General features: G+C 41.3%; 1 protein-coding gene and 1 pseudogene across 16 annotated transcripts in view; one reads left to right on the top strand and one right to left on the bottom strand.

Moving 5' to 3' along the window:
* Window positions 1-279: 279 nt before the first annotated feature.
* The window catches only part of STAG2 (stromal antigen 2), a 139,232-nt gene continuing 115,733 nt past the window's right edge, over window positions 280-23,778 (top strand). For 3 of the 15 annotated variants that reach the window (XM_050776608.1, XM_050776598.1, XM_050776605.1), the window contains exon 1: window positions 1,338-1,632. The gene's annotated coding sequence lies outside the window, so the exon portion shown is untranslated. Of the gene's footprint in view, window positions 645-1,098; window positions 1,212-1,337; window positions 1,633-1,758; window positions 1,883-3,295; window positions 3,317-23,778 lie in introns of those variants that run through there. The other 12 variants (XM_050776596.1, XM_050776606.1, XM_050776594.1 and 9 more) reach the window with 7 other exon arrangements.
* Window positions 14,094-15,165, bottom strand: LOC126946394 (transcription factor BTF3-like; annotated as a pseudogene). The gene is made up of 2 exons (XR_007722651.1): window positions 15,027-15,165; window positions 14,094-14,716 (listed from the first exon to the last, which is right to left on the bottom strand). The product of XR_007722651.1 is annotated as a transcription factor BTF3-like (transcript).

The following is a 23,778-nucleotide window of genomic DNA, read 5'->3' on the forward strand; positions in this document are numbered from 1 at the left end:
TGACAGAAAAACCGCGGTTCGATCGGGTCCGCGGCGGAAGGGCGGCCAAAAGAATGAGTAAGTCAGGCGCGGGCACGGCACCTTGTTTACCCCACTCGGCGGCGCGCCCCTGCGGGCGGCTGGTTTGCGGGCGGCGTCGGAGACGCTGAACCCGGGAGTCAGTCGGCCACGATTGGTCGGTGACTGGGAGGAGGACGCTGGGTGGGAGGGCTGGGAGCCAGGCGTTGCAGTGGCAACTCTCTGCCGCTAGATGCCGCTCCCTCCCAACGGGAGCCGGGCGCGGGTTCGTGGCCGACAGATGGCGCCTGCGCGTTCCATTCGCCTCCAAGTCGCCGAAGAGCGAACACCCCAAACAATCCCGAAGCGCCACCAAAAAAAAAAAAAAAAAAAAAAAAAAAAAAAAAAAAAAAAAAAAAAAAAAAAAAAAAAACCCCGCCGGATCCGACCGCCACTTTCAAAACCCCCCACCGCTCTAGAACCGCGGGAGCTTCCGTCCCTGAGTAGAATTCGAGGGTGTAAAGAAGAGGAAGGGGAAAAATATCTTGTACCAGCCCAGGGGTGAAGAAGCCCCCGGCCTGAGAAAGAAGGAGGAGTGGGGGAGGCGAACAGTCTCGTTGCTGCCTCTGTGTACGCTGAGGGGGGAGGTAAGTTATAAAATGGCGGAGGCGAAGCTTCTAGAAGTTTGGAGGGGCACCCGGAGGGCGCGGGGCCCACCGTGAGGTGTGTATGGTTGAAACAGGGCGAGAGAGAGGAGTTGGGAGGGAAAAAGGTTGGGCACTCTGTTGCCATTGAATTTCCCCTGTGCTTCCTTCGCCCCCATGGGGGGCAGCCATGGAGTGGGGGACAGAGTCCACGCGGGAGGATCTTCCTCGCCCCCGCGGCGCCCCCGGCCCTCCTTTCTCTCTTCTCCCCCCAAGTCGCTACCCCAACACTTACAAGGAACTTCCAGCCCCCCTTCCTCCCTACCTCCTACTCCTAGAGTGGCTTTCTACCGCAGGGCTCTTCTTTTCGACTACCCTCGCTGAAGATTTTCTCTTCCTTCCCTCGCCCAACTCTCCCTCGGGGCCTCTACGGAGACCCCCCCCCCATGGGTGGCCCAAAATGGAGAACGCGGAGCAGCGCAAGATGGAGGCTCCGCTTCTCTGTGTAGCAGTAGATTTAGGTTCCTTTTCTCCGGCAGGCTCATAAGCCTAGGAGAGCCCGAACTGGAGGTGGGGTGGGGTGCGAGCCGTAGTCGGGGGAGGAAAGCCGGGAGGCTGTGGTTGGGGTTGGGGAGAGCGCGGTGTCGCGGTGAGGGGAAGGCAGAGAGCAAAATGGTGGTGCTGGGAACCTAGGGGGGAGGGGAGAAAGGAGGCTCAGTTGTGTATATTTGGGCCTCGGACCGAGGGAGGCGAGGGAAAATCTACTCTGATCACACCCCTCCCTCGTGCCCCCTCCCTTCTCCCTTCCCCTCCTTCCTTCCCTCCCTCCCCCCTCCCTCCCTCTCTTCTTCCCTTCCTAGAGAGGGAACAACATTCATGTGACGGGCCCCTCTGCTTCTCCCCCGCCCCATCATCTCCAGCGCGTGGTGGGGGAACTGCTGGGGAAGGCGATTGGCATCGATCTCTCCATCCCTTCCGAGGCCCGACTTCGGTCAGTTTTCTTCGGGCAACAATTTTCTAAATCGGCTGGGGTCTGGCGGTGTTGGCCCCCGCGCGCAGACCTTGCCCCGAAGGGGGCCCTGCCTGCCTGGCATGGGCGGAGGGGGGAAGGGCGGGAGTGGAAGGCTGTTTGTTGGGGGGTTTTGGCGCCACTTTTGTTTTAGTTTTAGTGCTGCTTTTCATTCCCACCCCCACCCGCACTGTCTTTCTCAAGGCACGAACTGAGCTGATCCTTGCCCCAGGTAGGCAGCCTGTGCGTTTTCACTCCACACTTTTATTCTTGCTCGGGGTCGACTTTCTTTTTTCTTCTCCCCTGGATCCGGAGATCTGCGGACGGCGATTTGGGGACGAAAAGGGTCGGATGGGCCGTGGGAGAGAGAAGGTGTGGGAAACAGCATCAAGTAGTTCCGCAAAACTTTGAGCCCCGTTCCCATTTTCTTTTGGCCTAGAATTGTGAACGTATTGTTGATTTCGGCCTTTTTTCCCCCCGTCGCGAGAATGTCTTGTTTTGCCTTTAGTTTTTTATAAACCGCTGTACTTTCGACATTTAGTTTCCGCTCCCCCTTGGTGCATATGTCATTTTATTTTTAATCCTTAACTGTAATGGGTTATCGTGTGATTTTCGTGCTTCAGTGCTCGGCTTTAATTTTTAATATTGCATTAGTAGTTTCATCCGGTTTGTGAGACTTTCTCTTCCGTGGCCTAGAATGTTTTTTATGTTGTTGCTTACCACCCCTCTTCTCTCTCCCTCCTTCTTTCTCTTGGATGTAGTTTTTAAATTGAGGGCCATGGTGTTGGATTAAATGTTAATTTACAGTTTACATGATATATCTATTGGAAACTTTTGATCTGTAAGGTTGGATTTAAGTAAACGAGACGCTTGTGTTGGTTTGCAATGGTTCCTTAAAATGCGCGGGCCACCCCCTTCTCCCACCGTAAAGCCCCATCTTCCCTTCACACTGGAGTGTAAATTCCATACCCCTTTTCTCCCACGGACCGCCGTATTTCACAGCAGCCACACCCTGTATTTGTCTCTGTGGATTGGACTCATTATCAGCTTAATTTAGTGACTCTTAAACCACCATGATGGGACTTGCTTAAGCACGAAGCTTCTTTTCCTGTTTAGTCCTAGTGGTTAGTGTCGAAAGAGGAATAATCGAGGTTTCTTGATGAAACCTAGTGCGGTCCAACCTCTGCCTTTTTTCTGTTGTCTTTTTTCCTACTCCGGGCTGTTGGCGGTGTCAGCACCGCTGCTGGGGGCGGGGGTGGAGGGGAGAAAGAGTCGGGTTACCGAAGTGCGTCATTCCTGGCTCTAGCAGGGCCTGCTCGGGAGCTGCTGGTGTTTGTTACTGTCCTCGCAGCACTTTTCTGCCAACCTTCTCTCTCTGCGTATTGGTTAGGAGCAAAAGCAGGAGGCGGTCTCCTAATTCTGTCTGTAGCCTAGCGCGTTACGTTTAAGGGTATATGTGAACTTATTTTGTTAAAAAAAAGGCCCTGGGAAGTGGATGCATTTGTTTAATGACATATAATTCAGGTAGTTTAGGCTTGCTCTCATATACTTTACGATGAACAGTGGGGTTAATTTTCAACATTTTCAACCACTTACGTTAAAATGCCTGGTTTTCTTTCTACATTGATATCAATCTATAATTAGGGATCAGAAGGACCAGTTTAAGGTATGTAAGTGTTCAGCAGTTTTTCAAGTGGTTGAATTGCAGTTTTATGGCACATTATGTTAAATAGTCGATTTTTTTCGTTTTGAACTAAGGTGCCACGTTAAGTAAGTTAATTGCAAATGTTTAAGTCCGTTTTCATCACATTTCCCTATTTGTTTTTTTAGGTATAATTTTAAATATGCCCTTTGGGTTTTATGGACTTCGTTAAAATTCTTAAAGATGGTTATATCTTTGTGTTTAACTGAGTTCTTAAATTTATCACCTACCAAGGAATTGTGTAAGGCGGCTGTATAGTTACATTGTAGGATTTTGACTTCTTAACTTGCTAGTTTTTGATACTTTTGCTATCTCTGGGTAGAAGTGTACTTAGAGAACATAGTATCTTCCTCTTAATTATTTTTGAAGATAATAATGAGAGGAGGGAGTGGGTAGGAGGTAGGTGTGAAACAGAAGTGGCCTTGAGTTGATTGTTGTAGCTGGATGAATACAGAAGCGCTCATTGTTACTATCATTCTCTCTACTTTTGTGTATGCTGTTAAAAATTTCCATAGTTTAAGAGAAATTTTGTTTTGCAGAAGAATTTCCAGATTGTCTTACAGTCTTGGGGGTAATGACTTAAGTTTATATTTACATGTCAAAATTACTTGCATGGGAAGTTTAGCCTTGTGTAAGTGATTACACAATACTTGGCAAAACTTTCAAAAAAAAAAAAAAACGTTTAAACAGGAACTAGTATAAAACAGGCAACATAAATAAAGTTCAACAAATTGGTTGAACTTTAAATGTTTATAGTTTAGCCTGAATGTGCTCTACTTTTAGTTTCCTTTTTAATTCTTTGAAAACAGGAAAATTCCATTTGCAAATTTTGTAAATTCTGCTTGGTGTCTATTTCATCAAGTTGGAGTTACAGTGAGTCAGTATGAAAGGGATTTACTATTAATAGGAGGGGCTTTGGCAGTTGCAGTAAGTGACAGTGGAAGGGATTGAGGTACCATAGGGAACATTCCTGGTAGAAAGATCTAGGTAGCTGAATTCAGTTTCAGGATTTGGTGTTTAATGACTAGGTAGAGAAGCGGGTTGGAAAAGAAATGTACTTATTAGCTATTCCTTCCCACTGTGAAGTAACTATAGTATTCTAAGGTGTATCAGAGACTGGCAGAGAGGGTGGAGTGGGTTCTTTTTTTTTTTTTTTTAACTGATATGAAAATGAGTGTTTACATTTAAAATGGTTTAAATCACCCCACGCCCCAAGGATCTGGTGCTATAACTAGTTAGAAGTTGATATGTAAAATATTTCAGTATTCTCTGTTAACATTCTGACCATTACCCATAAACAGTAAAAATGTGTTGCAATGAAAATCCTTGGTCTCCCTTAATTAGTGTATTCGTGAACTGCTCCTAAATTCTATTAAGGTAAGTGCCTTTTTTTTTTTTTTTTTCCGGCAGTTTTGTACGTTCAGTGTCAGGTTTATTTTTTCCCCCCTAGGAGATACATTTTAAAAATATATATCACAGTTCTGAAAGGAATCCAAAATAATGGATATATAATTTATAGCAAAATTTCACCCCAATCTGGGAACAGACATTTTATGACTGTTATCATTAATCTGTTTGTGTATTTCATATTCAGAATTTTAGCTTTAGAAGGATGTTAAAGGAAAATAGGTGACATATTTCAAATTTTTATTCATATACAAATATTCTTAGTAGATGGTAAGGATTGTGGCATCAGATTTATTTTATTGTGGTGAGGCAATAGCTAAACTAATACACCAACACATGATGACTTTGGTAACTTTCAAGTATATTTAGTTAGGATTTTTTAAAGCCCAAACGCTCAAATAAGATTTTCTTGAAATCGAATTCTACATTTCTTTTTCAACTTTATTGACTTCTGCGGTCACCTGAGGACTTATAAATTAAAATGAATGGGATGGGCTTGGGAGACAGGCTAAGGCTCATATCTATTCCTTTGGGAATTTAGGGTTAGATGTGAAAATATGCAGTTTAGTAATGCTTAATATTGTACATGTTTAACTGATACCACCCACAGTCATATGTGGGAAGGTAGTAAACAGAGAATAGCATAATCTTTCTGCTTTGGGTTCTTTATAATAGATGGCAGACTTCAGTTTTTGATGCTGCAAGTTGACTTTTGAACTTAAACCAAAATCGACTGGGCACAGTGGCTCACACCTGTAATACCAACACTTTGGGAGGCTGAGAGGCCGAAGTGGGAGGATCGCTTGAGCCCAAGGAGTTCAAGACCAGCCTGGGCAACATAGGGAGACCCCATCTTTACAGACAATTTAAAAATTAGATGTGGTGCACACCTGTGGTCCCAGCTATTTGGGAAGCTGAGGCAGGAGGATTGCCTGAGCCCGGTAGATAGAGGCTGCGGTAAGCCATGATTGCGCCACTGCACCCAGCCTGGGCAACAGAGCAAGACCCTGTCTCAAAAAAAATTAAAAAACTAAAACTTACAGTTTACTATATAATGGAGTACCATTTTGGGAGTTGGGGAGAATAGCAAGGGAGAGGGATAGTCTCAGGTGTGGGCATCAGTATATACTGATGTTGGAGTATATGCATTCAGTATATACTGATTGTTGGAGAGTAAGGAAGGAACTTTAAAGACAGGCTATTTTAAAAGTGTTTGGCTGGGTGCCTTGGCTCACGCCTGTAATCCTAGCACTTTGGGAGGCTGAGGCGGGCGGATCATGAGATCAGGAGTTCAAGACCAGCCTGGCCAACATGGTGAAACCCCCATCTCTACTAAAAATACAAAAATTAGCTGGGCGTGGTGGTGCGTGTCTGTAGTCCTAGCTACTTGGAAGGCTGAGGCAGAGGTTGCAGTGAACTGAGATAGCGCCACTGCACTCTAGCCTGGGTGACAGAGCGAGACTCAGTCTACAAAAAAAAAAGTTATTTATATTCTTCTGCATTGGCTATATGTTCAGGACTTTAGTTCGTGGTTCAATACTGTCCCTGTGTAATAATTCTTTATGTTTCTGTGTATCATAAATGATGGTTATCGTGTGTTCTGATCGGCAAAGATATGTGAGAAAGGAAAATTATCAGTTTGATTTTTCAGTCTCTTGAGTTGCCTGCTTTACGTTTAATTTACCCAAATTTTATATTTCTTCATTGTAAGTGGTGTTGCTTGGTGGAGTCTAATTTTTGTGTATATGCCTTTTAAAAATCTACACATCTTCAGCAGCTGTGGTAATCTGCTATCTGAATTGTGTTTTTAATGTATGCTTGCTATAGATCTTTGATACTCACCAGTAGACACCAAGGAGTCTTTACGTATGGTTATTGTAGTAAGTCAAGAAGAGATTTATTTATTTTTTGAGACGAGTTTTGTTCTTGTTGCCCAGGCTGGAGTGCAGTGGCGTGATGTTGGGCTCCCTGCAACCTTTGCCTCTCGTGTTCAAGCGATTCTCCTGCCTCAGCCTCCCAGTAGCTGGGATTACAGGTGCCCGCTATCACGCCCAGCTAATTTTTTGTGTTTTTAGTAGAGACATGGTTTCACCATGTTGGCCAGGGTGGTCTCAAACTCCTGACCTCAGGTGATCCACCCACCACAGCCTCCCAAAGTGCTGGAATTACAGGCAGAGCCGCTGTGCCTGGCCAAGAAGAGATTATTGAAATTGTTTTACATTCCTTCTGCTGAAGAAAGAGAGGATGAATAATGTCAATGGTGTATTCTTTTCTTTGAGATGGAGTTTCGCTCTTGTCGCCCAGGCTGGAGTGCAAGGGCGCGATCTCAGCTCACTGCAACCTCTGCCTCCTGGGTTCAAGCGATTCTCCTGCCTCAGCCTCCCGAGTAGCTGGGATTACAGGCATGCGCCACCACGCCCGTCTAATTTTGTATTTTTAGTAGAGATGGGGTTTCTCCGTGTTGGTCAGGCTGGTCTCGAACTCCCGACCTCAGGTGATCTGCCCGCTTCAGCCTCCCAGGGTGCTGGGATTACAGACGTGAGCCACTGTGCCCAGCTGGTCTATTTTTTATTACAGTCATGCATTGCTTAATGGCGGGCATACCTTCTGAGAAATGCATCTTTAGGTGATTTTGGTTTGTGAACATCATACAGTGTACTTACACACACCTAGATGGAATAGCCTACTACATACCTATGCCATATAGTAGGGCCTGTTGCTCCTAGGCTACAATCCTGTACAGCATGTTGCTGTACTGAATATCGTAGGTGGTTATAACACAGTGGTAAGTGTTTGCGTTTGAAAACAAAAAAGATACAATAAAAATATGATAGAAAAGAAAAATTAATACACCTCTATAGGGCAGCTCCCTTATAATCTTATGGGACTACTGTCTTTTTTTTTTTTTTTTTTTTGAGACGGAGTCTCCCTCTGTCGCTCAGGCTAGGGTGGAGTAGCGAGATCTTGGCTCACTGCAACCTCTGCCTACTGAGTTCAAGCGATTCTCCTGCCTCAGTCTCCCCAAGTGCTGGGATTACAGGTGCGTGCCACCACACCCAGCTAATTTTTGTATTTTTAATAGAGACGGGTTTTCACCATGTTGGTCAGGCTGGTCTCAAACTCCTGACCTCATGATCTGCCTGCCTTGGCCTCCCCAAGTGCTGGGATTACAGGCATGAGCCACCGTGCCCGGGTGGGACCACTGTCTTATATGCAGTCTGTTGTGGGCTAAAATGTCATTATATGGCACATGACTGTATTTTAATTGGGAAATACATTACTAGGCTTGATGAGACAAACTAGGGAGATTTCAGTAAGCTCTGCCTAATTTAAGGGACAACTCAAAGATAAAAGTCTTTTATAAGAAATAAGTTGTCTGGGCGTGGTGACTCACCCTCTGAATCCCAGCATTTTGGGAGGCCAAGGTGGGAAGATCTGTTGAGCCCAGGAGTTTGAGACTAGCCTGGGCAACGTAGGGAGACCCCATCTCTACAAAAAAATTTAAAAATTAGCTGGGTGTGGTTGTGCAGCCTGTGGCCCCAATTACTGGGGAGGCTGAGGTGGGAGGATCACTTGAACCCCAGGAGGTTGAGGCTGCAGTGAGCCATGATCATGCCTTTGCACTTCATCCTGGGCAACAGAGTAAGGCCTTATCTCAAAAAGTTTAAATTCTGTTGTACATTATTCAAGGAGGGGGAAAACAAGTCCTATTTACATTTTTGCAAGAATAACTTTTGAAACCTGAAGCATTCTAAGAAACTTAGTTTAACTGCTATTTAAGTTCCTACTGTATATCAGTAACCTTGTTTTAATCTTCTGTTTAATCTTCTCAACCACTTTGCAAGATAGGCGGTCCTCATCATTTTACACATGGGGAAGTTGACGCTCTTAGAGAGTAAATGCCTTGTCCCAAGTCACATGATGATAATTGACGGCTTTGGATTCACACTCTGATTAGCCTGGCCTCAAAACCTTTGTGCTTTTTTGTTAAAACTCAGTTGTTTCCCTTACCTGGTTTAGGTCTTGGGCTATCTGTCATCAGAGAGCATGCATTCTTATTTTAATTTTACAAAATCAAGACTCTTTTTCATGTATAGTGCAAGGTAAATACAGATTTTTACCCAGAGTCACATGAGTTGCTGCCTGAGGTCTATATTGTCTTCTAATAGTAATAGAAGTAGTTGAAATAAATCTAAGCGTTGGTTTTGTTTGCTTATGCTTATTAAAGTTTTTGGGATAATGAATTATATTCTTGAATTTTTTTGGGTGAAATCATATGAGACATGAAATGATTTCATAGATATTTTTTCTTTTATGTCATTTATGCTCTATTTAAAATGGAGATTGTCTCTGAGAAACGTTCCCCAGTCCTTCAGCTTGTTTTATTGAGTGGTTAGATTTGAAGTAAAACGTTCAGGCTAATCTTTAACAATTCAGCACTCTGGTTCTTTAGGGGGATTTTTTGTTATCTAATTGTACCTTGAAAATACTTTTTTATTCTATTAATGTCTCCTGTTGTTTGCTTATACTTCCTATTTTAGTTCATCTTTCACTACTAAGTTTTCTTGTTGTTACTGTTATCAGGTGATAAATAGTTAATATCAGGGCCCCAAGTTACTAGGTTCATTAGTGATCGGTATCTTAGTCTCAGTTTTCTTTTTCCTTTCTGTTTTTTCCCCCCCTAGACAGAGTTTTACTCTTGTTGCTCAGGCTGTGGTGCAGTTGCACGATGGGCTCACAGCAACCTCCACCTCCCAGGTTCAAGCGATTCCCTCACCTCAGCCTCCCAAGTAGCTGGGACTACAGGCGTGTGCCACCACGCCCGGCTAATTTTTTGTGTTTTTGGTAGAGATGGGATTTCCCCATGTTGGCCAGACTGGTCTGGAACTCCTGATCTCAGGTGATCCACCCATCTCCACCTCCTAAAGTGCTGGGATTACAGCCGTGAGCCACCACGCCCACCCGGTCTTCCTGTTTATTTGTTATTTGTTTTTTTTAAAATTGTAACTGAAGTTTTTTTTTATCTGAAGGAATTCTGGATGTTGGACTTCTGACCTAAGATAAATTTGTGGAGACAAGGAAAACCAAATGTATCTATTTGTGCTTTTCATTGCCATGAGTCAAATTTATATATTTATATTGATCATTCCTTTAAGCTTTAACATGTAGGAAATACTTTTTTCTCAGGTGTTGAACAGCAAGCAGTCTTAGACTCTTTGTTCATTGAGGAGTCTTTTCGTCCATATTTCCCCCTTTGTATTCCAAGAAAATCAAGAACTGGTGTTCCATGACAGAATTACTCCCCAAGGCATCCATCATATATTATAAATTAGTTTCTCCCCTGCACATCTAGAAAGATATTAGTTAGGTATTATTCTTGGGAGACTTCAGGAAATAGTCACTCAAGTCATTTTCTGAGTTCTGTAGTCAAGTCATTTTCTGAGTTCTGTAGTTAACATGAGGAACACTGGTTGAGACAGGCTGCTAGAATATTAAGGGACTTGGTTTGGCACTAAAGTTTTACTTTTCACTGTCACTTTCCCGTTAGTAACTCTAATATGGCCTCTATTACAATTCGTGATACAATGTGAATGCTGTTGATACTGCTATTGCTGTGGGATAAATTGGTTAGTGTTGATTTCAAGCAGTTAGTGCTGCTTAGTTTTTTGGAAGAATTTAATGTGGGACATTAAATGCATCATTTTATTTATAAGAAGGAATATTGTGGGAGCACTGTTCATTATACAGTTCAAAATCTTCTATAAGAAGTCACTGACAGTGACTAACATTAACAAGAACTAATACTAACTGAACTCTTACCATATGCCAGATACTCTTAAAAAATGCTTTGTGTGTATTAGCTTACTATATCTTCATAACTCTATGAGGTAGGGTGACCATATGATTTATTGTTCAAGCCAGGATACTTTTAAGCCTGAAAGGGATTGCTTCTTGGCCTTTTGGCTAAGATCAAGTGAAGAGTGAGTGAAAGGGGGCACTCACCAAATGGCATGCTGAGATAATAGCAGAAACTAGGACTGTTTGAGAGAAAGGATATATGATGACCCTAATTAATACCTTCTTTTTCAGAAGAAACTGAAGCATAGAGAGACCAAATAACTTGCCCACTTAGTAAGCATTAAGAAGGGATTTAAAACCTCTGTAGAGGCTGGGCACGGTGGCTCATGCCTGTAATCCCAGCACTTTGGGAGGCCGAGGCAGGTGGAGCACCTGAGTCAGGAGTTCAAGACCAGCCTAGCCAACATGGTGAAACCCCATCTCTACCAAAAACATAAAAATTAACCAGGTGTGGTGGCGTGTGCTTGTAATCCCAGCTTCTTGGGAGGCTAAGGCAGGAGAACCCCCTGAACCTGGGGGTGGAGGTTACAGTGAGCTGAGATCGTGTCACTGCACTCCAGCCTGGGCGACAGAGCGAGACTCTGTCTCTAAAATAAAATAAAATAAGACCTGTAGGGATTTCCGTGGGAATGAAGGTGATTTAAATTATTTTAAATTGCCATATTCTGGGAGTTTGTTTACTTTTACCCTTTTGGGGGAGTTTTTATTGGTACATGGTCAATAGTAAAAAGACAAGATAGTGTTTTTTTTTAAAATCCAGGAGAATTTCCAGTTGAATTTTTTTCAAGTGGCTGTTAGACTGAGGTGATTATATTGTCTTAATGTTGAAAAGCAACTTTCCTGAGGGCCACCTAAGTTAAAACAAAACTCTAAGATAACCAGTACGTATTATTCAGGTTCCCTTTACCATTTTCTTAGGAAGAAATGTGGATTGTGGAAATTTTTTTCTGAGAAGACAGTAGAAAGAAGATGAATCCTTTTGTGACTAGGGAGAAGTGTTACTATAAAAGAAAGAAAAATATTCAGTTTAGAGACTTTTGAAGGTAAACTGATTCTGTAGCATAGTTTGAGAGTTAAGTCTTAAAGAGGTTGATATGTCATTTCATAAAATAAATATTCCTCTTTTATTGCGATTTTTAAAGCTATTTTATGTTTCTGGCCTGTTTATGCTTGTGCTGTCACCTCAAAAAATATTACTGAAGGTGAATTCAAATGTAGAGAAGTGATTTTGGCACAATTGTGGAAACAACTATATTGTAAACTAAGATCTTTTTTTTTTTTTTTTTCCTTTGAGTGGGAGTGAATGGTAGTATCTGATCTTAAGGGCACTTCCAGTTTTGTTTTCATACTTGGCTATTTTAATAGTTCATTGAGTAATTTGTGTTTTTTTTTTCCCCCTAGCTGGTTGACGTTTGGAGGTTTTGTTGGTGTCACTATCATTAAATAGGTCCGTTTAATTTTTAAGGTCTTTTATTTAGTTAATTGAAACCATTATGAGACAAGATATAGCTTGAAGGGGGACTGCATTTCTGACCATATAAAGGAATTTGTGGTCTGTGTAGTGACTATGGGAGACAAAAGGTTATTTTGGGGAGATTTGATTTATTATATAAGATTAATGGGCTGGGCTAGGTGGTTCATTTCTGTATTCCTAGCATTTTGGGAGGCTGAGGCTGGTGGATCGCTTGAGCTCAGGAGTTCGGGACCAGCTTGGGCAACATGGTAAAACGCCCCCTCTACCAAAAATACAAAAAAAAAAAAAAAAAAGAACCCAATCAGCCTGGTGCGGTGGTGCTCACCTGTGGTCTCAGCTACTCAGGTGGCAGAGGTGGGAGGATCACTTGAGCCTGGGAGGCGGAGGTTGCAGTGAGCTGAGATCGTGACATTGTACTCCAGCCTGGGTGATAGAGTGAGACCCCCACTCAAAAAACAAAAAACAGTAGTAAAATAAAATTAAAGAAATGCAGTTGGATTTTAAATATACTATATTGGTGGTTTTTAAGCTGGGGTCCATGGGTGGGATAGAGATTTGTGAACCCTGTCAAATTATGTTCAAACTATATACATGCATTTCATAAGTTTCTCTAGGGCTGTTAAAATCAGCTGGTATTTAAAGTACTTATGGGGGACTGGGTGCGGTGGCTCATTGTGCCTATAATCCCAGCACTTTGGGAGGCTGAGGCAGGCAGAGCATGAGGTTAGGAGATCGAGACCATCCTGGCCAACATGGTGAAACCCCGTCTCTACTAAAATACAAAAAACGAGCCTAGCATGGTGGCGCGCGCGTGTTGTCCCAGCTACTTGGGTGGCTGAGGCAGGGGAATTGCTTGAACCCGGGAGGCTGAGATTGCAGTGAGCCGAGATTGCGCCACAGCACTCCAGCCTGGCAACAGAGCAAGACTCCGTTTCAAAAAAAAAAAAAAAGAAAAAAATAGGCCGGGAGTGGTGGCTTACGCCTGTAATCCCAGCACTTTGGGAGGCTGAGGTGGGCAGATCACCTGAGATCGGGAATTCAAGACTAGCCTGAGCAACATGGAGAAACCCCGTCTCTACTAAAAATACAAAATTAGCTTGGCATGGTGGCGCATGCCTGTAGTCCCAGCTATTTGGGAGGCTGAGGCAGGAGAATTGCTTGAACCTGGAAGGTGGAGGTTGCAGTGAGTTGACATTGCGCCATTGCACTCTAGCCTGGGTGACAAGAGTGAAACTCCGTCTCAAAAAAAAAAAAAATGTACCTATGAAAGATGGGATATACAATGGTAAACTAGATTATGTAGTCTCTGCCCTTAGGGAATATAGTCAGTTGGACTTTGTCGCTACAGAAGTGTTAAAAAATATCTATTGAAATACTGTGTATTGGGTTTACTCTACATTAAAGAATATTGGGCTAAAACCAGCCATCAATGCAGTTTTGACATTGTGTTCCTAATTTGAGATTAGTGACAAATACTGAAAAATTAGGGCTTCACTGAAAAACTTTAGGGGAAAAATAACAACTGAGAAAACATACAAAACAACTGAGGGCTTTAACGTAGCCTTGGAATGCTTCAGTCTTTGGCAGTTGGTTGTTAATAAACTAAGTTAAAAGAGCCCATGATCATCATCTTTTTTTTTTTTTTTTTTTGAGACAGAGCCTTACTCTGTTGGCCAAGCTGGAATGTAGTGGTGCAATCTTGGCTCACTGAAACCTCTACCTCCCGAGTTCAAGTGATTCTCCTGCCTCAGCCTCCCAAGTAGCTGGGATTACAGGCACTCGTCACCACACCTGGCTAATTTTTGTATTTTTAGTAGAGAAAGGGTTTCACTGTGTTGGCCAGGCTTGTGTTGACCTCCTGAGCTCAAGTGATAACCCCTGTCTTGGCCTCCCAAAGTGCTGGGATTACGGGTGTGAGCTACTGTGCCCGGCTCCATGATCATCTTATATATGCAATTACTGTTACCCAAAGGTTGATACCCTCTTCTTTTTTTTTTTTTAACTAGGCAAAGAACTTTATTAACCTTTGTTTCAAACTTGATTCCCAGGCTTCTTTGGCTTAATTAGCTGCAAAGAATGAATTGTGTATAAGCAAAAACTGAAAAGAGCTGCAGTATCCAAGGGGCTTGGGCTTAAAAATATTAGAGATCTAGATTTTATCAGATCCATAAACAAAAATTTCTTAAAAAGCAGTCATAATATAAAATAGCAGCTCCCAGTAACTTCTTCAAGTTTTATCTTCAGAAGTTGACTCAATTCAGTTTGCCTCATTCTTGGAAGCCTCATCAAAATTCTCCGCAAGATCTGGAACTTCATCATCATCATCTTCTCCAGTAGCAAAGTGGTGCTTTTCCATCCACAGATTGTTTGGGCAGAGCTTCGGTCAGTCTCCTTAAACTAGTCAGACTATCTGCACCAAGCTGGTTTAAGATGCTGGGTAGCATTTCTGTCAGCTGCTTCGCCTCAGCATGGCCTGTAATGGTGAAAGTGTTCGCTGCCAGAGATGCCTGAACTTTAGGGTTGTTAAAGTAGATCACTGTTCCTTGGTTTGTAAACATATTCACCTCTTCAATACCAGAGATATTGTTTATCCCTAACTTCTTTAAGGAGAACCGAAGTTTTTTTTTTTTTTTTTTTTTTGTTTTTTTTCGAGACGGAGTCTCGCTCTGTTGCCCAGGTTGGAGTGCAGTGGCCCGATCTCGGCTCACTGCAAGCTCCGCCTCCCGGGTTCACGCCATTCTCCTGCCTCAGCCTCCCGAGTAGCTGGGACTACAGGCGCCCACAACCGCGCCCGGCTAATTTTTTGTATTTTTAGTAGAGACGGGGTTTCACCGTGGTCTCTATCTCCTGACCTTGTGATCCGCCCGCCTCGGCCTCCCAAAGTGCTGGGATTACAGGTGTGAGCCACCGCGCCTGGCCGAACCGAAGTTTTTTATCATCTGCTGTGGCTGTTCTGTGAACCACCACCTTCTTTCTGCGAGCAGTTCCTTTCCCACCAATGCGCGCTTGTGCCTGCAGTTTGGCGAGTTTTTTCCTGGTTCATGATTGTTTCTTTCATCTTGTCGGAGCGAATAAGGGGCCGCGCGGGGGACTAGGGTTGGTGCTCAGGGGATCTTGGGTGGACCAGCTGAGATCAGGCACACGCACACGGGGACGCGAGATGGCAGCTCTTTTTTTTTTTTTTTGAGATGGAGTCTTGCTCTGTTGCCCAGACTGGAGTGCAGTGGCGTGATCTCGGCTCACTGCAACCTCTGCCTCCTGGGTTCAGGCGATTGTCTTGCCTCAGCCTCCTGAGTAGCTGGGATTACAGGTGCGTGCCACCACGCCTGGCTAATTTTTGTATTTTTTGTACAGACGGGGTTTCACCATGTTGGTCAGGCTGGTCTCGAACTCCTGACCTCGTGATCCACCTGCCTTGGCCTCCCAAAGTGCTGGGATTACAGGCATGAGCCACCGCACCTGGCCTAGTATTTGATTTTCATTTCATTCACTCGCCCACACACCCATCATATAAAATGATTGAGGTTTGGTATACTTGAAGTACTTCCATTTCAGGATTGGGAAATACGATAATCTTTTTCCTTAGATTTCCAACCTTTTTCTCCTTTTAAAAGCAAGGAGAATTTTTGCACTCACCAGTGTGTCTACTGCCTTGTACCTAACTTGCAAACTTTACGGTGGCTAAATATTATTACCAAGAATGTGTTTAATATCTTCTTACAAAGCTAGAGGCATTTTTTTGTGGTCTAAAGAAATAGTATTAAAGATAGGAACATGAACCTTTGAGAATTTCCCTTCTACACTGTTATAAAGAAGAAGATAAAGTGTAGGAAATATTATTAGCAAAACCATAATATTTTTTCCTTTGGGATATGTCCCTCCCTGTTTCCACCACTCATTCAGGCCAAAAGACATTCCTCAGACTTTACTCCTGGCAGGAGAATTGAGGAAGTGGTGGTAGTCATGGCTGGCAGGGAAACAGAAGCATGAAGGTATGTTTTTGAAAAGCAAACTTGTCAATTACAAATGGATTTTTCCAGTTGTGAGTATATGTACTTTTTTTTGAGCCGGAGTTTCGCTCTTGTTGCCCAGGCTGGACTGCAGCCTCTGCCTCCTGGGTTCAAGCAATTCTCCTGCCTCAGCCTCCCGAGTAGCTGGGATTACAGGCATGTGCTACCATGTCCGGCTAATTTTGTACTTTTAGTAGAGACGGGGTTTCTCCATATTGGTCAGGCTGGTCTCGAACTCCCAACCTCAGGTGATCCGCCCACCTTGGCCTCCCAAAGTGCTGAGATTACAGGCATGAGCCACTGCGCCCTGCCATATATGTACTTTCTGAGTTTTGGTTAAATATCAGTGCATAAAGTGCTACTATTCATTGAGGAATATTCAGTAGTTATATTCATATTTGGGTATTCTAAATATACTTGAAAAATTTCAGAGGGATCATTTGGACAATATGGGATTTTATTAGAAAAGTTCCTATAATAGGATATTCCGTTGCTAATCCTTTCAAGTTAGACTGAAGCAGTTTTCTAAGTTACTACAGAAAAATAGGTTTCTGCCGGGAGCAGTGACTCACACCTATAATCCCAGCACTTTGGGAGGCAGAGGCAGGAGCCCAGGAGTTCCAGACCAGCCTGGGCAACATAGCAAGACCCTGTCTCTACCAAAAATTCAAAAATTAGCCAGGCGTGGCAGTGTACACCTGTAGTCTCAGCAACTTGGGAGGCTGAGATGGGAGGATTACTTGAGCCCAGGAGGTTGAGGCTGCAGTGAGCCAAGGTCGTGCCACTGCACTACAGCCTGGGTGACAGTGACTCTTTCTCTTAAAAAAAAAAGATGAAATTAAATTTAAAAAAAGAAAGATTTCTAACTTGAGGCAATTATGTGTGCATGTATGTATATATAGTGTTTGAATGTACAATATTGGCAAATATCCAGATTTATCACTTATAACAAGATTAAGCTTTTCAGTCTAGGAACTGTTTTCATCTGATTTTGAATCCTTGTTTCATTGTACAGTGTATATTATACAGGTTCTCAAATGGTAATTGAATCGAAACCTTCGATTTTTTTTAAAGAAATGTAACCCTGCATTATAATTGCATTATTGGTATTCATATTTAAAAGCTGATGTTGGAAGAAAAATAGTTTCCTATAGTTGGTTTTGCATTAATGATAATGTTTGTATCGACAGGATACCACTTATAGCATTTTCTTACTATATGACAAGTTGTACTAGGTTCCCTAACATTTAATTTTTTGTTTCTTACAACAACCCTGTTGAGGTCATTTACTGAGGTTCCGAATTGTTAAGAGACTTGCCCAAGATCACTCAGCTAATAAGTGACCAAGCTTACTTTTTGAATCCAGTTCTGCCTAATTCTAGAACACTTCTTTACATGGTGATACACTGCCTCCCAGTGGGATGATTTATAGATTTCATAGTGATACTTTCCTTGGGGAAAGAGAATAAAAAGGATACAAGAACTCTAAATGGAAAAGACAGAGGAGGAAGTTAAACTTCTCATAGTGATCAGGAACCTTTTGGGGGATTAAGTAGGAGAAAAGCTTATTTTCAACCGAGAGCTGATGGATGTTTAAAGTTGCATGTGATATGTTTCATGTTTTATAATAAACATCAAGTAGCAGCTAGAAAGCGCTTAGTCGCAGGGAGATGATAAAGTTTCTTACACTGTACTGATGATAAAGTTTCTTATACTGTACTGTTGTAATCTTGAGTAAAGTGGTATCTGAATTAATTTTAAGGAGTTAACTTTTTTAGAAAATAAACTTTGAAACAAAATGTTAATCTAAAGCATTGTCTCCATAGTAAAGAACAATAATTCTAATAAGAATAATCTGTTCATGTAAACTGGTCTAGGTTAGGCAGCATTATGATTCCAGTTTGTGTTTTGGTTTTCATATTCCAGCCTCCCTTTTCTGCTGCTTTTTGTTTTTTTCCTCCAGTATCTTTACAGTTTCTATAGTTCTTCATAAAAAGTAGAAATGTTTTGATGGTGATTTCCTTATTTTACTTTTATGCTATTACTGCTAAGAGTAGACAACCTTATTTGTGAGGCACTGAAATAGAAGTGATTTCAAAAATTAATCCATTTTATGACTCAGAAACATTTCCTTTAAAAATAATGAAAAAAATAGAAAAATTAATGCATTTAAATTTCCCTACAAGCCTGTGAGGTGTTGGTGCTATTATTATTTTCTGTTTGTGTGTGAGGAAATGGAGGCATAGTGAGCCTAAACTTTTTCTAAGCACACACATACTTAGGAAGTGTTGGAGCCTTAATGTGAACCCAGGCAATCTGGTTCCCAAGTTTTTTTTTTTTTTTTTTTTTTTTTTGAGATAGGGTCTCATTCTGTTGCCCAGACTGGAGTGTAAGTGGCACGATCACGGCTCACTACAGCCTTGACTTTCTGGGCCCAAGTGATACTATTACCTCAGCCTCCTGAGTAACTGGGACTACAAGTGCATTCCACTAAGCCCAGCTTATTTTCATGTTTTTTGCAGAGATGGGGTCTCACCATATTGCTTAGGCTGGTTTTGAACTCGTAGGCTCAAGCGACCCGGCTGCTTTGGCTTCCCAAGTGTTGGGATTACAGGCGTGAGCCACTGTGCCTGGCCACTAATGAGTTATTTTTTATTTTTTATTTTTTTTTACTTTAAGTTCAGAGGTACATGGCTAGGTTTGTTAACGTAGTAGGTAAACCTGTGGTTTGCTGCACAGATCATCCCATCACCTAGGTATTAAGCCCAGCTTCCATTAGCTATTCTTCCTGATGCTCTGCACCTCCCCCACAGCCCCAGTGTGTGTTGTTTCCCCCCATATGTCCATGTGTTCTCATCATTCAGCTCCCACTTACAAGTGAGAACATGTGGTGTTTGGTTTTCTGTTCCTGAGTTCTTAATGCTACACTGCCATACTGCTGATCAGTGGACAATAATGGGAGTGGTTTCTTCATCTTGGCAGTGTACTTTTAAGTCCTCTATTTAATTGTGGAGTATGTTTGTGCATCCTTATAGGAATTTTAGGGGATAGCAGAGGATTGGGCAAATCTCTAATCCTCAAGTTTTCCCAGCTGTAAGTAATCCCATTTGCCTTATAGGTTATTTATAGAGACTATAATAATACAGGTTGAGCATCCCAAATCCAAAATCCTCCAAAATCTGAAACCTTTTAAGCATCCACATGATGCTCCAAAGAAGTATTCATTGGAACATTTTGGATATGGGATGCTCAACTGGTAAGTATAATACAAATAACATTTTGGATATTTGATGCTCAACTGCTAAGTGTAATACAAATAATCCCAAATCCAAACAATATTAATACTTGGATTTTGGAATATTTATATTTGAAGCACTTTTGGTCCCAAGCATTTTGGATAAGGGATACTCAACCTTTACTTTTTCTGGGATTTTTCTGTGTGCCAGATAATAGGCTGAGGGTTTTGCTGGCATGATAGGCCCCCCAGATAGCTCAGTAATTCCATTTGTTGAGTACATTGCATGTGTCAAATACCTGAGGTAATATACTACCTTTAGTTATTACATGATAGGGGATATTATACCCGTTTTATGGATGAGAAAACAACCTAAAGAAATTCAGTAATTTGCTCAAGTAGGTTTTTACTTTGTGGCCTTTGTACTTGCTGATCCCTCTGCCTGACTGGGTTACTCATTTCTCCAGGATATTTTGCTCAAGTATTACCCTTTCAGTGGAACATTCCTTGGCCATTACATATAAAATAATATCCCTTGCTTTTCCAGCCCTCCTTTTTCAGTTTATTTTGCTTAATATTACCATCAAACATACATTTACATGAGTTGTCTTTTTCCCCAATCTAGAATGTTAAGTGAGAGGAAGGATATTTGTCAGCTGCCTTTACATTGCTTTAACCCCAGCACCTAGAACAGTGCTTGGAGTGTAGTAAGTATGTAATATTTGTTGAGCTAATGCTTATGTGGCATCCAGAGATAGATACGTTGGACTTATTAGCAAGCTGATCCTGAAGTAAACTAATTTCATATTTAACAACCAAAATGGGCATTCCTTAGAAGGGAAATGCTGTGGCAGGTGTTTGGGCCTATTTTGGTTGGGAATTGGGAGGCAATCGAGTCTCCTGTAGTTTTTAGAGGCCTATTCTCATGAATTGCCTTGAGTTCCAGGAGGAGTATATGCCTTCAGCTCAGCTTCTATGTTCTGTAGAGCCTTTTATCTGTTAGTACAGGTCTCTTAAAGCTGCTGCTTCTTACTTAACTTGCAACCCCTCATTTTGCCTAAAGATTCTTTGAGTGACCATTTATAGTGTATTTGTGATGATCACAGCATGGAGCTTGATGTGAAGCAGAGGGTTAGCTTTGAGCAGGGGGATCCTAGCTTTGCCATTTATAATTTAGTAGGAGATAACATACATACGTACGTTTCTAGGTACATAAATATGTGTGTATATTTTTAAAATGTGTTGTACTGAAACTTTCAATAATTATGTTTTGGTTAATACTTAATATTTTGATAGCACATAGTTTTTCTGACGTCTTGGAATGCACACCCTTTTCTTTGTTTCTGCTTCTCAAAACATTTCTTGCAATAATGTATGTAGTTGGAACATAGTAGTAATAATATTTTACTATACTCTTGCATCCAAATGCAAGCTGATTTTGGAGAGGAAGAGACATTGGATTTTAGATATATCAACCTTAAGTTGATATTATGTAACTGTGGTTCAGCAGAGATAAGAGCAGGAGATTTTTTTGGGATCATTATGCATAGTGTACATTGGCTTTTGGTGGGGGTGATTAGAAATAAAGAGCCGAAGGGTCAGAGGTGAAAACATCATGCTTAACTTGGCAGGAGGAAGAAGTAGGATCACTGATAAGAGTGGTCAAAGAGGTAGGAGAAAATTTAGGATAATATAGCATACAATCCATAAGCATCTCAAATTTGAAAAGAATCCAGATGGCATGTTCTCCCATCTGGGAGATGCTTTTAAATTGTATACAGTATAAAAACTGTTCTTCCAATTATGTCAAGTTAAAATTATCTTTAAAGCTGATATAATCAACAATTATCCTTATGTAGATTGTTTTCTTTGTCGCATCTCTTGGGAATTGCGTTCTTCTCCCACACTGGGTCCCAGGTTACAAATAATAGGTTTAAGCTGGGAAGTGGTCAGGGACAGGAAGGGAAGGCATATTTGGCTTTATTGAATTCTATAAAGTCAAATAAAATTGTATTGGAATTATTTTACATGCGACATTGGTGTTAGTGTGGCTGATCAAAGAATTGATTGTACTTAAATATGCAGATAGTATTAGGATAAAGCAATACTGCAATTTGATGTCCTCTTCAGAATAGCTCTGAAAAATATGATTGGAATTTCTGGAGTCTATTTTGAAAGGAAAAACTTTTTTCTTTTTTCCTTCTGTACTTCATGTGAAATAAGTGTGTAGGCAACTACTTTAGTTTCTTTAAGTTTTGTGTAAAAGCTAACTTGGGTAGGAATAATGCTGGAGATGAGTGTCTTATAAAAATCACTTCATTTTTCTGCCTCTTGAGATAATATTTTACAGAGAATTATTATCAATATGAAAAACCACTCATAATTCTACTTTCCTCATTCCAGAAGGTTTTTTAATCTAATTTTGGTAAAATATATATAAAAATTGCCATTGTAACCATTTTAAGTATACAGTTCAGTGGCATTGAGAACATTTACATTGTTGTGCAACCATTGTCATCATTCATATCCAGAACTTTTTTTACCATCTCATAATAAAACTGTACCCATTAAACAATAGGGCCTTGTTCCTCCCTCCTTCCCTCGCTGCCTCCCACCTCCCAACCCCTGGTAATCACTGTTCTACTTTCTTTGTATTTGACTATTCTAGGTATTTGGTATAAGTGGAATGATACAATATTTGTCCTTTGTGGCTGTTTCATTTAGCATGTGTTCTAGGTGATACATGTTGTAACGTTTATCAGAATTCATTCCTTTTTAAAAGTGAATAATATTCCATTGTATGTATATACCATATTTTGCTTATTTGCTCATCAGTTGACAGATACTTGGGTTACTTATACCTTTTGGCTATTATAGCCATTATTCAAGCATGAATAATGGTGACAGGAACATTGGTGTACAAATACATCTGTTCAAGTCACTGCAGTCGATTCTTTTGTGTACATACCCAGAAGTGGAATTGCTCCACAAATTATGAGTACCTAGTATATGGCAGGCACTGTGCTAAGCACTGGGGATGTAGTAGTGAAAAAGAGGGGCCTGGTTCTTGCCCTGGTTCTTGCCACCGTGCCCGGCCCGAATTTACTTTTGAATATGATGTGAGGCAGGGCTATACAGACTTTTGTCTTTTTTTTTTTTTTTTTTTTTGCTGTATCATAAACCAAAACCAACTACTTTCCTTGTACATTTGTCTGTTTCTTTATCCTCATTTTTAGGTAGCAATACTTCTACAAGTGGCTTTATCTTTTTCCCTAATTGTGTCCAGCAGTTGGAATCACGCTGTCAGTCAGCATGAACATTTTTAAAGCTCTTGGTAACTGAAGTTATATTGTTTTCTAATAGGGTTGTACTGATTTTACAGTGCCACCAGTGCTGTGATACATGGTAACCACATTATCCTTGCTTGCAAGATGTTATTTTAAACACTCCATGCAGTTCCTCAGATTTCTTTAATTTGCATTTCTTTGATTACTAGCTGAAATTAATATTTCCCCTTGTTTTTCAGCAAGGTATTGTGAATGTGACCGACAAACTTAAGTTTAACCTGAAAGGGTCTTATGAGTATACAGTAGTTTTTAGTAAATTACTAGCACTTTTTTTTTTTTTTTTTAGTATTAAGTAGATGTATCTAATTCTTTTAAATTGAGTTTGTGTATTTTGTAATCTCTGTTCACCTTATTTGTGGTTCTCCTAGTTCATTTCAATTTACTGCTTAGGAAACCTGAAGTAATCTATCCATCCTCTTGTTTAGCCTAGTAGTGCTAAGTTGCATTCAGTGGATAGCCAATTCGTGGATGAGCTGAGTTCAAGTGTTTTGTAAATAGAGTATGAGAGAATCAGTGGGAAGAGCCCAGATGTTTTTTTTTTCTTACTGTAGTGTAATCTTTTTAGCGGTGAAGCCTATAGTGAAATGAGATTTTTATTAGTAGCTTAGCCTGCTTCTTGATAGTAATGGTTATTTATAGTCATGAGCCGGATGGATAAAGTAAAATTGGCTGTTTGACATCATTCTTTTGAAAAATAATTACATAATTGTATTTATTGTTATGCCAGGTGGTAGTAGTCTACATAAACTACTTCCGGGTAGGAAGTCCATAGTATTCTCCTTTTGGGGATTTGTCAGTACCAAGGCATTGCAGAACCTATGGAAAAAGATATCCTTTATGATATCTGAGAATGTTCTGGACTGGCTAACTTTAGAGTGGTTAAAGAGACACTAACAACTTAGTGGTGAAAAGTTTTCCAGGTGTAGAAAGAGGAGTTAGGGGCAAATGAAAACATTCTATACAGCAGTTAATTTTTTTCCCTCTAACCTGTGTCAGAAAAAGAATAATTTTCTTCTCTTTTTTTTGAGACGGAGTTTCGCTCTTGTTGCCCAGGCTGGAGTACAATGGCGCGATCTTGGCTCACTGCAACCTCT

The sequence above is a fragment of the Macaca thibetana genome, chromosome X (assembly GCF_024542745.1).
Source record: "Macaca thibetana thibetana isolate TM-01 chromosome X, ASM2454274v1, whole genome shotgun sequence".
NCBI classification, from domain to species: domain Eukaryota; kingdom Metazoa; phylum Chordata; class Mammalia; order Primates; family Cercopithecidae; genus Macaca; species Macaca thibetana.